The sequence below is a fragment of the Ranitomeya variabilis genome, chromosome 2 (genome assembly GCF_051348905.1).
Source record: "Ranitomeya variabilis isolate aRanVar5 chromosome 2, aRanVar5.hap1, whole genome shotgun sequence".
NCBI classification, from domain to species: Eukaryota; Metazoa; Chordata; class Amphibia; order Anura; family Dendrobatidae; genus Ranitomeya; species Ranitomeya variabilis.
The window spans coordinates 118,468,528-118,483,583 of record NC_135233.1 but is presented as its reverse complement, the minus strand read 5'-3'; positions in this window follow the sequence as shown (position 1 = coordinate 118,483,583).

Genomic DNA, 15,056 nt, shown 5'->3' with positions numbered 1-15,056 from the left:
CACATTGCAGATAGCTGGACAAAAATAGCATAAACTAGAAACAAAATTCAACTTAGCTGAACAGGAACTTGAGGCAGGAAAATGCAACAGAATGCTACTGATACATTGTTGGCCGGCATAGGACCAGCAGCCAAGCAGCCTTAAATAGGAAACTCCCCTAATAGGTGGCAACAGGTGATCCAGGATAGAAGAAGGCAAATAAGTGGCACTACCATAAAACACCACCGGGGGAGCCCACAAACAGAATTCACAACAGTACCCCCCCCTTAAGGAGGGGGCACCGAACCCTCACCAGAACCACCAGGGCGATCTGGATGAGCACTATGAAATGCACGAACCAAATCAGGAGCATGAACATCGGATGCTGTCACCCAAGAATTATCCTCCTGACCATAGCCTTTCCACTTAACCAGATACTGAAGTTTCCGTCTGGAAACACGGGAGTCCAAGATCTTTTCCACCACATACTCCAATTCACCCTCAACCAGCACAGGAGCAGGAGGATCAGCAGAAGGAACAACCGGCACCTCATACCTCCGCAATAATGACCGATGAAAAACATTATGAATAGTAAAAGATGCTGGGAGGTCCAAACGAAAGGACACAGGATTGAGAACCTCCAGAATCCTATAAGGGCCAATAAACCGAGGCTTAAACTTAGGAGACGAGACCTTCATAGGAACAAATCGAGAAGACAACCAAACCAGGTCCCCAACACAAAGACGAGGACCGACACGCCGATGACGATTAGTGAACTGTTGAGTCTTCTCCTGGGACAACTTCAGATTGTCCACAACCTGTCCCCAAATCTGATGCATTCTATCAACCACAGCATCTACTCCAGGACAATCCGAAGACTCCAATTGACCGGACGAAAAGCGAGGGTGAAACCCTGAATTACAAAAAAATGGAGAAACCAAAGTGGCAGAACTAGCCCGATTGTTAAGGGCAAACTCTGCCAATGGCAAAAAATCAAGCCAATCGTCCTGATCAGCGGACACAAAACACCTCAAGTAAGTCTCCAAGGTCTGATTAGTACGCTCAGTCTGGCCATTAGTCTGAGGATGGAATGCAGACGAAAAAGACAAGTCGATGCCCATCCTGGCACAGAACGCCCGCCAAAATCTAGACACAAACTGAGTACCCCTGTCAGACACTATATTCTCAGGAATACCATGCAAACGCACCACATTCTGAAAAAATAGAGGGACCAGCTCAGAGGAGGAGGGCAATTTGGGCAAAGGTACCAAGTGAACCATCTTGGAAAAACGGTCACACACCACCCAGATGACAGACATCCTATGAGAAACAGGAAGGTCAGAAATAAAGTCCATAGAGATGTGCGTCCAAGGCCTCTTAGGAATAGGCAAGGGCAACAACAACCCGCTGGCCCGGGAACAGCAGGGCTTAGCCCGAGCACAAACATCACAAGACTGCACAAAAATACGCACATCTCGAGACAAGGAAGGCCACCAAAAGGACCTAGACACCAAATCCCTGGTGCCAAAAATTCCAGGATGACCTGCCAACGCGGAAGAGTGAACCTCCGAAATAACTCTACTGGTCCAGTCATCAGGGACAAACAGTCTACCAGGCGGACAGCGATCAGGCCTATCCACCTGAAACTCCTGCAAAGAGCGCCGCAGGTCTGGGGAGACAGCTGACAATATCACCCCATCCTTCAGGATGCCAGTAGGTTCGGAATCACCAGGCGAGTCAGGCTCAAAACTCCTAGAGAGGGCATCCGCCCTCACATTCTTAGACCCAGGCAGATATGAAACCACAAAGTTAAATCGAGAGAAAAACAACGACCAGCGCGCCTGTCTAGGATTCAGACGCCTGGCTGACTCAAGATAAATTAGATTCTTGTGGTCAGTCAAGACCACCACCTGGTGTCTAGCACCCTCAAGCCAATGACGCCACTCCTCAAATGCCCACTTCATGGCCAAGAGCTCCCGATTTCCAACATCATAATTTCGCTCAGCGGGCGAAAATTTTCGAGAGAAAAACGCACATGGTCTCATCACTGAGCAGTCATGACCTTTCTGCGACAAAACTGCACCTGCTCCGATCTCGGAAGCATCTACTTCAACCTGGAATGGGAGCGACACATCAGGCTGGCGCAACACAGGAGCAGAAGAAAAGCGGCGCTTAAGCTCCCGAAAGGCCTCCACAGCCGCAGAGGACCAATTAGCAACATCAGCACCCTTTTTGGTCAAATCAGTCAAAGGTTTAGCAATGGCAGAAAAACCCGCTATGAATCGGCGATAGAAATTAGCAAATCCCAAGAATTTCTGAAGACTCTTTAGAGAAGTAGGTTGTATCCAATCACAAATAGCCTGAACCTTAACAGGGTCCATCTCCATAGATGAAGGGGAAAAAATATATCCCAGAAAGGAAATTCTCTGAACCCCAAAAATACACTTTGAGCCCTTCACAAAAAGAGAATTAGCTCGTAAAACCTGAAAAACTCTCCTGACCTGTTGAACATGAGACTCCCAGTCCTCCGAAAAAATCAAAATATCATCCAAATACACAATCATAAATTTATCCAGATATTCACTGAAAATATCGTGCATAAAGGACTGAAAAACGGAAGGGGCATTCGCGAGACCGAAAGGCATTACCAAATACTCAAAATGGCCTTCAGGCGTATTAAATGCGGTCTTCCACTCATCCCCCTGCTTAATCCGCACCAAATTATACGCACCACGTAAATCGATCTTAGTGAACCACTTCGCCCCCTTTATGCGAGCAAACAGATCAGTCAGTAAAGGTAACGGGTACTGGTATTTAACTGTAATCTTATTCAGAAGTCGATAGTCGATACAAGGTCTCAATTAACCATCCTTTTTACCCACAAAGAAAAACCCTGCCCCCAGTGGAGACAAAGAGGGGCGAATATGACCCTTTTCCAAAGATTCTCTGATATACTCCCGCATAGCAGTATGTTCAGGTACAGACAAATTAAACAAGCGACCCTTAGGAAATTTACTACCGGGAATCAACTCAATAGCGCAGTCACACTCTCTGTGAGGAGGGAGAGAATCAATTTTAGGCTCCTGAAAGACATCATAAAAATCTGACAGAAATGCTGGGATCTCAGAGGGAGTAGATGAAGAAATGGGAACCAAAGGTGCATCCCCATGAATCCCCCGACATCCCCAGCTCAACACAGACATTGATCTCCAGTCCAAGACTGGATTATGAATTTGTAACCATGGTAATCCAAGTACTAACACGTCATGTAGATTATATAACACAAGGAAACGAATAATCTCCTGATGGTCTGGGGTAAGATGCATAGTCACTTGTGTCCAATATTGTGGTTTATTGCTAGCCAAAGGTGTAGAATCAATACCCTTTAAGGGAATAGAAACTTCCAGAGGCTCTAAATCAAACCCACAACGCTTGGCAAAGGACCAATCCATGAGACTCAGAGCGGCGCCAGAATCCACATAAGCATTCACGGTAACAGATGATAAAGTACAAATCAATGTCACGGACAAAAGAAATTTAGACTGCAAGGTACCTATAGAAAAAGATTTATCAACCTTTTTATCAACCTTTTTTATGCGTTTAGAGCATGCTGATATAACATGAGCTGGATCTCCACAGTAGAAGCACAATCCATTTTTGCGCCTGTAACTTTGTCGTTCGCCTCTAGACAAAACACTATCGCATTGCATATGCTCTGGTGCCTCTTCAGAGGTCACCGCCAAATGGTGCACAGGTTTTTGCTCAGAAGATACCGCCATATGGTGCACAGGTTTTTGCTCAGAAGATACCGCCATATGGTGCACAGATCTTTGCTCAGAAGACACCGCCATATGGTGCACAGATTTGCGCTCCCGTAAACGCCGATCAACCTGGATAGCCAATTTCATGGCATCATTCAGACCTGTAGGCACAGGGAACCCCACCATGACATCCTTCACGGCATCAGAGAGACCTTCTCTGAAATTAGCTGCTAGAGCGCACTCATTCCATTTAGTAAGCACCGACCATTTACGAAATTTTTGGCAGTAAATCTCAGCTTCATCTTGCCCTTGGGAAAGAGCTATCAAGGCTTTCTCAGCCAAAATCTCTAAATTAGGTTCTTCATAAAGCAACCCCAAAGCCAGAAAAAACGCATCTACATTTAATAACGCAGGATCCCCTGGCGACAATGCAAATGCCCAACTTTGTGGGTCACCCCGCAGTAGAGAAATAACAATTTTAACCTGTTGTGCAGGATCACCAGCAGAGTGAGATCTCAGAGACAAAAACAATTTACAATTCTCTCTGAAATTCAAAAAACGGGATCTGTCTCCGGTAAAAAATTTAGGCATAGGGATCTTAGGTTCAGACATTGGAGCACGTATAACAAAATCTTGTAAGTTCTGGACCTTTGTAGCCAGGTTATTCAGACCTGCAACCAAACTCTGTGGATCCATGATTCAAACAGGTGTAACCAAAGCCATTCAGAGATTAAGAGGAGAGGAAAAAAAAAAAAAGGCTGAAGACTGCAGTTTAAGCAAGGAGTACAAATGAGCACATTCCAAACACAGAAGGAAAAAAAAAACCTTTTCACATCCTTTCCTGCTTTAGTACATGGTTTTAACACATTCGGGCCGGCCAAACTGTCATGATTTCCCCAATGGCAGGGAAATCAAAATAACAAACGGACTAGCTCTCGGGTGATGGGAACTAAAGTGACCGTGACCTGAACCTGACAACACTGGAAGTAGCCGGGGAGTGTTTCCTACGATGCCCTAGACACCACGCGCCAGCCGGAGATCTAACTACCCCTATCAGAGGAATATATAGGCCTGCCTTACCTCCAGAGATGAACCCCCAAAGGAGATAGCAGCCCCCCACAGATATTGACGGTGAGTCAAGAGGAAAAGACATACGTAGGATGAACAGCAGATTTAGCACAGTGAGGTCCGCTTTCTAGATAGCAGAAGTACAGGAAAGAGTTACTTCACGGTCAACTTCAAAACACTACTCAAAAACACCATCCTGAAATTACTTTAAAACTCCAGTGACAACTCATGCCACTGGAGTGGCAATTTCAGTCCACGAGAGCTTCCAGCTACAGAGTGTCACATTGCAGATAGCTGGACAAAAATAGCATAAACTAGAAACAAAATTCAACTTAGCTGAACAGGAACTTGAGGCAGGAAAATGCAACAGAATGCTACTGATACATTGTTGGCCGGCATAGGACCAGCAGCCAAGCAGCCTTAAATAGGAAACTCCCCTAATAGGTGGCAACAGGTGATCCAGGATAGAAGAAGGCAAATAAGTGGCACTACCATAAAACACCACCGGGGGAGCCCACAAACAGAATTCACAACAGGGAGCAGAGTGTAGTCCGAAGCCTAATTGAACCAATTTTAAAGGTAACCTTTAACCCCCCCCTCAGGTGTTACAAACTAGAAGAGCCATGCCTTATGCAGCAGTAGTGCTGCACAAGTCAAAGGTTGCTCTTTTAATTTTGTTCCTTGCACAAGCTGAATGAAACACGTACAACATTTTGGCCCTTATACAGTCTGTCTTGGAGGCGGGAGTTCCCTTCGTAATGAGACGCAGCACAGCTGGCAAAAATACCACCTTGGTGCTTGGCGCGGCCTCCTGAGCATCGCATTTTGATGTACAGGAGTCTGCATTGTTGCGTTATCCCTTGGCCATGCGCTGCCCATCTTCTGACATCATTTCATGTTGGCTGGTGCGGTTCGCGATGCCCATGAATCCCAGCCCCGCAGTGTCTTTACAGTGTTTCACACTGCGGGGCTGGGATTCATGGCCTGGCGCAGTACATATGTTCGCCTCTCGCTCGGGTCCTTACACCTGCTACAGACTGTGCGGCGTCAGCTGATCCCTTATCGCATGCCACGGCCATGAAGCCGCACAGTCTGAAGAAGGCGGAAGGAGTTGAGTGACAGCCTGGCGAAGATATGCACTGCTCATGCCCGTCAATCACACCCTCGCAGTCAAAATAAATAAGACACCGAGGGGCGTTGGGTCGGGCAGGGCGGCCGCAGAGGCGCAGCCAGCCAAACAATGATGTCAGAAGAAGAGCTGTGCTACCAAGGGGGTTGCAGCGTGTCATTACAAAGGAAAGTCACACCTCAGGGACGTTTTAATGGTCCCAGGGGACACATTATAGACATGTTCCGTTGCACGTGTGCAAGGAGAATAAGTTTATGAGCCACCTTGCACACATGCAGCATTACTGCTGTACAAGGTGGCTGTAAAACATACAAAACACCTGGGGGAGGGGCGACAGGTTCCCTTCAATTTCAGTTCTTGTGTCTGCGTGGCTTTTGCAGGACACGATGCCGGCTACACAGCAGGGGAACAGCTGGCGGTGCTGAACCCCACTGACACATTGGCTGGTGTTTTTCTCTGTGCAGCTAGCAGTACCGGGCACCAACTGGCGGTGTTAGAGCCCAGGGTCAGCAGGAGGAGAGGGAGCAGAGTGCAGGCCGAAGCCTGCACTGGCGGCAGCTTTGTGTCTGCGTGGCTGTTGCAGGACACGTTGCGGGCTACACAGCAGGGGAACAGCTGGCGGTGCTGAACCCCACAGACACATTGGCGGGTGTTTTTCTCTGTGCAGCCAGCACTTCGGGGCACCAACTGGCGGTGTTAGAGCCCAGGCTCTGCAGGGGGAGCAGAGTGTAGGCCGAAGCCTGCACTGGAGCAAGTTGAAAGGGAACCTTTAACCCCCCCCCCCCCAGGCGTTTGTAGCTGAAAGAGCCATCTTGTACAGCACTAATGCAGAAAAAGGTAAACTTAGCTCTTTTAATTATGGTCCTTGCAAACGCTGAACTTGACACTTCTGAAATGTGTCCCCTCACACCGTTAAACCGTCCGGTTTGTCATGTGCCAGCCTGACACCAAATGATGTCAGAAGATGGGCAGCGCTAAGTGTGCCTGGCCAAGGGATAACATAACAGCGCAGGCTTCGAGACAGAATCAAACAACGCTGAGGAGCCGGCGCACCGCGTCGGGGGGGTAAGAATGACGGCTGTGCTGCGTCACATTACGAAGGAAAGTCCCACCTCCGGGACGGTTTTACGGTATCAGTGGACACATTTTATAAGTGTTAAGTTCTGCGTGTGCAAGGCGCTAAACAAAAATAGCTACCTTTTCCTTGTGCAGCATTACTGCTGCACAAGGTGGCTCTTTCAGTAACAAACGCCTTGGGGGGGGGGACAGGTTCCCTTACATTTCAGTTGTTGTGTCAGCGTGGCGGTCGCAGGACACATTGCCTGCTACACGGCTGGGGATCAGCTGACGTTACTGACACCCAATAACACTGGGTCGTATGTTTTGACTGTGCAGACGGCACTTCTGAGCCTCAACTGGCGGTGTTGGAGCCCAGGAATTTCAGTTCAGGTGGTAGAAAGATGAACACAACAGGAGACCTGGATACTGTAGACAGTCACCTAATTATTTAATCAGGAAGAGGAGTGGCAAATTCCTGCGAGATCCAAGCCTTGTTCATTTTCAGGAAAGTAAGCCGGTCAACGTTATCGGAGGATAGTCGCATGCGACGGTCAGTTAGTACACCACCTGCAGCACTAAAGACGCGTTCCGATAATACACTAGCCGCAGGGCAAGCCAGCACCTCCAATGCATACTGGCTTAGCTCTGGCCATGTATCCAGCTTTGAGACCCAAAACTTGAAAGGGGAAGAGCCGTCTGGGAGTACAGCAAGAGGGCAAGACATGTAGTCTGTCACCATCTGACGGAACCGTTGCCTCCTGCTGACTGGAGCCGTCTGTGATGGTGTAGACTTTTGTGGCGGGCACACAAAAGTGTGCCACAGTTGGGCCATACTGGTCTTGCCTTTGGCAGAGGCACTGCTTCTGCTCCCTCTTTGTGCAGAGCCTCCTCCACTGCCTGGACGCACTGAGCTGCTTTGTAATGCACTAGCAGCACTTCTCTCAGTTGGACTGGAGAAGATGATGGAATTCACCAGTGGGTCTTGGTACTCCCGCATTTTTTGCTCCCGGTTCAACGGTGTGATGAGGCTTTCTACGTTGTCCCGGTAGTGAGGATCGAGGAGGGTGAACACCCAATAATCAGACATGTTGAGAATGTGGGCGATGCGGCGTTCGTTTCTCAGGCACTGCAGCATGTAATCCACCATGTGCTGCAGACTGCCAACTGGCCAAGAAACGCTGTCCCCTGCTGGAGGCGTGATCTCTGCCCGCTCGTCATCACCCCACCCTCGCTGTACACACTGAGTACTGGACAATTGTGTAACTCCCTCCTCTGGATGGATGTCTTCCTCCTCCATTGACTCCTCCTCATCCTCCTCACAAAGTGTCCCCTGCCTACACGTTTGTGAGGAACCACGTGGCGCTGACTGTCCAGAAGATGATGGAAATGGTGAATCCTCATCCTCCACCTCTTCCACAACATCATCCCTTAACGCTTGCAGTGATTTTTCAAGCAGGCAGATAAGGGGGACAGTCATGCTGACTAGTGCATCATCTGCACTTGCCATCCGCGTGGAATAATCAAAGGGACGCAAAACCTGGCAGACGTCCTTCATAGTGGCCCACTCTGTGGTTGTGAAGTCTGAACGGTGTGGAGTGCGACTTCTTTGCGCCTGATGCAGCTGGTACTCCATTACAGCTTGCTGCTGCTCACACAACCGCTCCAACATATGTAACGTGGAATTCCACCTGGTAGGTAGGTCACATATGATGCGATGTTCCGGCAGGCGGTGTCGGCGCTGCAGAGCCGCAATGCGCGATTTTGCCGTGCTGGAACGCCGCAAGTGAGCACACTCTAGGCGGACCTTGTGCAGCAGTGCATCAAGATCTGGATAGTCCCTCAAAAAACTCTGCACAACCAAATTGAGGACATGTGCCAGACATGGGATGTGAGTGAGGTTGCCGAGGCCCAGAGCTGCCACCAGATTTCGGCCATTATCACACACTACCATGCCTGGCTGGAGATTCGCTGCCACAAACCACACATCGCTCTCCTGCTTGATGGCATTCCAGAGCTCCTGCACTGTGTGGCTTCGATTCCCCAAAGAAATTAATTTCAAGACGGCCTGTTGACGTTTGGCCACGGCTGTGCTCATGTCGGTCATAACAGGTAAACGTTCATCACGGGTCCATGTGGAGGTGGACTGTGACGGCTCCTGCAGCGATGATTCTGAGGAACTGGTGTAAGAGGAGGAGTCAATGCGTACAGAATGGATTCCTGCAATCCTTGGAGTGGGCAGGACACGTCCTGCGCCACTCACACGATCTGTACCCGGCTCAACAACATTAACCCAATGGGCAGTGAGGGAAAGGTATCGCCCCTGTCCATGTTGACTGGTCCATTCATCGGTGGTGAGGTGGACCTTGCTACTGACGGCGTTCAGTAGCGCGTGTTTTATGTGTCCCTCAACATGCTTGTGCAGGGCAGGGACAGCTTGCCTGCTGAAGTAAAAGCGGCTGGGCACATTGTACTGTGGGACTGCCAATGACATCAAGTCACGGAAGCTGTCAGTCTCCACCAGCCTGAATGACAGCATTTCCAGTGACAGAAGTTTGGCAATGCCTGCAGTCAGAGCCTGTGCTCGTGGGTGGTTTGACGAGAAAGGCCGCCTTTTCTCCCATGCCTGTACTACCGATGGCTGTAGACTGGGCTGGGAGTGTGTGGATGACTGGGATCGTGGTGCTGCGGGTGGAATTACAGTGGGTCTCTGGACAACAGGGCCAGAGGTTCTTCCACGGCGATCCTGGGAGGAAGCCGAACCAGCTGCGTGTGAGCTGGAGGAAGAGGCAACACGAGCTGAAGAGGTGGTAGCTGCCGCTGTTGGTTGGCCTAGCTCTTCAGTGTGTTTTTCGAACTCCGCCGCGTGCCTGGTGCGCACATGTTTCCACATGTTGGAGGTATTGAGGTTGCTGACATTTCGACCTCTTTTAACTTTGTGATGACACACCTTGCATTTGACATAGCAAATGTCATCTGCAACTGTGTCAAAAAAGGACCAGGCACCGCAAGTCTTGGGAGCGCCCTTTTTGGCTTTTGGAAGAGACACGCTCCGAACGGGTGCCAAAGGGGAGGCTGCAGGATCCGCAGTCTTCCCCCTCCCTCTGCCTCTTTGGCCTGTTCGGGGAATCTCTTCCTCAGAGCTGTTCCCACCACCTTCCTGTCCCTCACGCCAAGATGGGTCAAGGACCTCATCTACACTACTGTTGTGAATTTGCTTTTTGCTCCCTCTAGTGGTTACTAGTTTTTTGGGTCGTTAGTTAGGGGTGTTGCTATATAAGCTCCCTGGACCTTCAGTTCAATGCCTGGCAACGTAGTTATCAGAGCTAGTCTGCTGTGCTCTTGTCTACTGATCCTGGTTCCAGTTATATCAGCTAAGTCTGCTTTTTGCTTTTTGCTATTTGTTTTTGGTTTTGTATTTTTGTCCAGCTTGTTCCTAATCTATATCCTGACCTTTGCTGGAAGCTCTAGGGGGCTGGTGTTCTCCCCCCGGACCGTTAGACGGTTCGGGGGTTCTTGAATTTCCAGTGTGGATTTTGATAGGGTTTTTGTTGACCATATAAGTTACCTTTTCTTATTTCTGCTATCAGTAAGCGGGCCTCTCTGTGCTAAACCTGGTTCATTTCTGTGTTTGTCATTTCCTCTTACCTCACCGTTATTATTTGTGGGGGGCTTCTATCCAGCTTTGGGGTCCCCTTCTCTGGAGGCAAGAAAGGTCTTTTGTTTTCCTCTACTAGGGGTAGCTAGATTCTCCGGCTGGAGCGTGTCATCTAGAATCAACGTAGGAATGATCCCCGGCTACTTCTAGTGTTGGCGTTAGGAGTAGATATATGGTCAATCCAGTTACCACTGCCCTATGAGCTGGATTTTTGTACTCTGCAGACTTCCACGTTCCTCTGAGACCCTCGCCATTGGGGTCATAACAGTTTGCCAGGCCAGTATTAAATGTTTAATGCATTGCAGAAGAGGGATTATAAGAAAGAAGATTGAGTTTTTTTTTTTTTCTTCTTCCCCTTTACCTCAGAGTGGCTATGCTTGCTGCAGACATGAATGTCCAGACCTTGATTACAAGTGTGGACCGGCTGGCTACTCGTGTGCAGGGCATACAAGACTATGTTATCAGAAATCCTAGGTCAGAACCTAAAATACCGATTCCTGAACTGTTTTCCGGAGACAGGTTTAAGTTTAGGAATTTTGTGAATAATTGTAAATTGTTTTTGTCCCTGAGACCCTGTTCATCTGGAGACTCTGCTCAGCAAGTAAAAATTGTTATTTCGTTCTTACGGGGCGACCCTCAGGATTGGGCTTTTTCGCTGGCGCCAGGAGATCCGGCATTGGCTGATATTGATGCGTTTTTCCTGGCGCTCGGTTTACTTTATGAGGAACCCAATCTTGAGATTCAGGCAGAAAAGGCCTTGCTGGCTATGTCTCAGGGGCAGGACGAGGCTGAAGTGTATTGCCAAAAATTTCGGAAATGGTCCGTGCTGACACATTGGAACGAGTGTGCACTCGCCGCTAATTTTAGAAATGGCCTTTCTGAAGCCATTAAGAATGTTATGGTGGGTTTTCCCATTCCCACAGGTCTGAATGATACTATGGCACTGGCTATTCAAATTGACCGGCGGTTGCGGGAGCGCAAAACCGCAAATTCCCTCATGGTGTTGTCTGAACAGACACCTAATTCGGTGCAATGTGATAGAAAAACCGCAAATTCCCTCATGGTGTTGTCTGAACAGACACCTGATTTAATGCAATGTGATAGAATCCTGACTAGGAATGAGCGGAAAATTCATAGACGCCGGAATGGCTTGTGCTACTACTGTGGTGATTCTACACATGTTATCTCAGCATGCTCTAAACGTATAGCTAAGGTTGTTAGTCCTGTCACCGTTGGTAATTTGCAACCTAAGTTTATTCTGTCTGTAACTTTGATTTGCTCACTGTCGTCTTATCCTGTCATGGCGTTTGTAGATTCAGGTGCTGCCCTGAGTCTTATGGATCTGTCATTTGCTAAGCGCTGTGGTTTTACTCTTGAACCATTAGAGAATCCTATTCCTCTTAGGGGTATTGATGCTACGCCATTGGCAGCAAATAAACCGCAGTATTGGACACAGGTTACCATGTGCATGACTCCTGAACACCGCGAGGTGATACGTTTCCTGGTTTTACATAAAATGCATGATTTGGTTGTTTTAGGGCTGCCATGGTTACAGACCCATAATCCAGTCCTGGACTGGAAGGCTATGTCAGTCTCAAGTTGGGGCTGTCGGGGTATTCATGGGGATTCCCTGCCTGTGTCTATTGCTTCTTCTACGCCTTCGGAAGTTCCGGAGTATTTGTCTGATTATCAGGATGTCTTCAGTGAGTCTGAGTCCAGTGCACTGCCTCCTCATAGGGACTGTGACTGTGCTATAGATTTGATCCCAGGCAGTAAGTTTCCTAAGGGAAGACTGTTTAATCTGTCGGTACCTGAACATACCGCTATGCGTTCATATATCAAGGAGTCTCTGGAGAAAGGACATATTCGTCCGTCTTCTTCCCCTCTTGGTGCGGGATTCTTTTTTGTGGCAAAAAAGGACGGATCTTTGAGGCCTTGTATTGATTATCGGCTTTTAAATAAGATCACTGTCAAATTTCAGTATCCTTTACCGCTGTTGTCTGACTTGTTTGCCCGGATTAAGGGTGCCAAGTGGTTCACCAAGATAGACCTTCGTGGTGCGTACAACCTTGTGCGCATTAAGCAAGGTGATGAATGGAAAACCGCATTCAATACGCCCGAAGGTCATTTTGAGTACTTGGTGATGCCTTTTGGGCTCTCCAATGCGCCTTCAGTTTTTCAGTCCTTTATGCATGACATTTTCCGGAAGTATCTGGATAAATTTTTGATTGTTTATCTGGATGATATTTTGGTTTTTTCTGATAATTGGGATTCGCATGTGGAGCAGGTCAGGTTGGTCTTTAAAATTTTGCGTGAAAATTCTTTGTTTGTCAAGGGCTCAAAGTGTCTCTTTGGTGTACAGAAGGTTCCCTTTTTGGGGTTCATTTTTTCCCCTTCTGCTGTGGAGATGGACCCAGTCAAGGTCCGAGCTATTCTTGATTGGACTCAGCCCTCGTCAGTTAAGAGTCTTCAGAAGTTCTTGGGTTTTGCTAACTTCTACCGTCGTTTTATCGCTAATTTTTCTAGCATTGTGAAACCTTTGACGGATATGACTAAGAAGGGCTCCGATGTAGCCAACTGGGCTCCTGCTGCCGTGGAGGCTTTCCAGGAGTTGAAACGCCGGTTTAATTCAGCGCCTGTTTTGTGCCAGCCCGATGTCTCACTTCCCTTTCAGGTTGAGGTGGATGCTTCAGAGATTGGAGCAGGGGCCGTTTTGTCGCAGAGAGGCCCTGGTTGCTCTGTTATGAAACCTTGTGCCTTTTTCTCTAGGAAGTTTTCGCCTGCCGAGCGAAATTATGATGTGGGCAATCGGGAGTTGTTGGCCATGAAATGGGCATTTGAGGAGTGGCGTCATTGGCTCGAGGGTGCTAAGCATCGTGTGGTGGTCTTGACTGATCACAAAAATCTGATGTATCTCGAGTCTGCTAAACGCCTTAATCCGAGACAGGCCCGCTGGTCATTGTTTTTCTCCCGCTTTGATTTTGTTGTCTCGTATTTACCAGGTTCAAAGAATGTGAAGGCCGATGCTCTTTCTAGGAGCTTTGTGCCTGATGCTCCTGAAGTCGCTGATCCTGTTGGTATTCTTAAAGATGGAGTTATCTTGTCAGCTATTTCTCCGGATCTGCGACGTGTGTTGCAGAGATTTCAGGCGGATAGGCCTGAGTCTTGTCCACCTGACAGACTGTTTGTCCCGGATAAGTGGACCAGCAGAGTCATTTCCGAGGTTCATTCCTCGGTGTTGGCAGGTCACCCGGGAATTTTTGGCACCAGAGATCTGGTGGCCAGGTCCTTTTGGTGGCCTTCTTTGTCAAGGGATGTGCGGTCATTTGTGCAGTCCTGTGGGACTTGTGCTCGAGCTAAGCCTTGCTGTTCTCGTGCCAGCGGTTTGCTCTTGCCCTTGCCTGTCCCGAAGAGACCTTGGACACATATCTCCATGGATTTCATTTCTGATCTTCCGCTATCTCAGGGCATGTCCGTTATCTGGGTGATATGTGATCGCTTCTCAAAGATGGTCCATTTGGTTCCTTTGCCTAAGCTGCCTTCCTCTTCCGATCTGGTTCCTGTGTTTTTCCAGAATGTGGTTCGTTTGCACGGCATCCCTGAGAATATTGTGTCAGACAGAGGATCCCAGTTCGTTTCCAGGTTCTGGCGATCCTTTTGTAGTAGGATGGGCATTGATTTGTCGTTTTCGTCTGCTTTCCATCCTCAGACTAATGGACAGACGGAGCGAACCAATCAGACTTTGGAGGCTTATTTGAGGTGTTTTGTCTCTGCTGATCAGGACGATTGGGTGACATTCTTGCCGTTGGCTGAGTTTGCCCTTAATAATCGGGCTAGTTCCGCCACCTTGGTTTCGCCTTTTTTCTGCAACTCTGGTTTCCATCCTCGCTTTTCTTCGGGTCATGTGGAGCCTTCTGACTGTCCTGGGGTGGATTCTGTGGTGGATAGGTTGCAGCGGATCTGGAATCATGTGGTGGACAACTTGAAGTTGTCACAGGAGAGGGCTCAGCGCTTTGCCAACCGCCGCCGCGGTGTGGGTCCCCGACTACGCGTTGGGGATTTGGTATGGCTTTCTTCCCGCTTTGTTCCTATGAAGGTCTCCTCTCCCAAATTTAAACCTCGTTTTATTGGGCCTTACAAGATATTGGAAATCCTTAATCCTGTATCTTTTCGTCTGGATCTTCCTGTGTCGTTTGCTATTCATAATGTATTTCATAGGTCCTTGTTGCGGCGGTACATTGTGCCTGTAGTTCCTTCTGCTGAGCCTCCCGCTCCGGTGTTGGTTGAGGGCGAGTTGGAGTACGTGGTGGAGAAGATCTTGGATTCTCGCCTCTCCAGGCGGAGGCTTCAGTACCTGGTCAAGTGGAAGGGCTATGGTCAGGAGGATAATTCCTGGGTGGTCGCC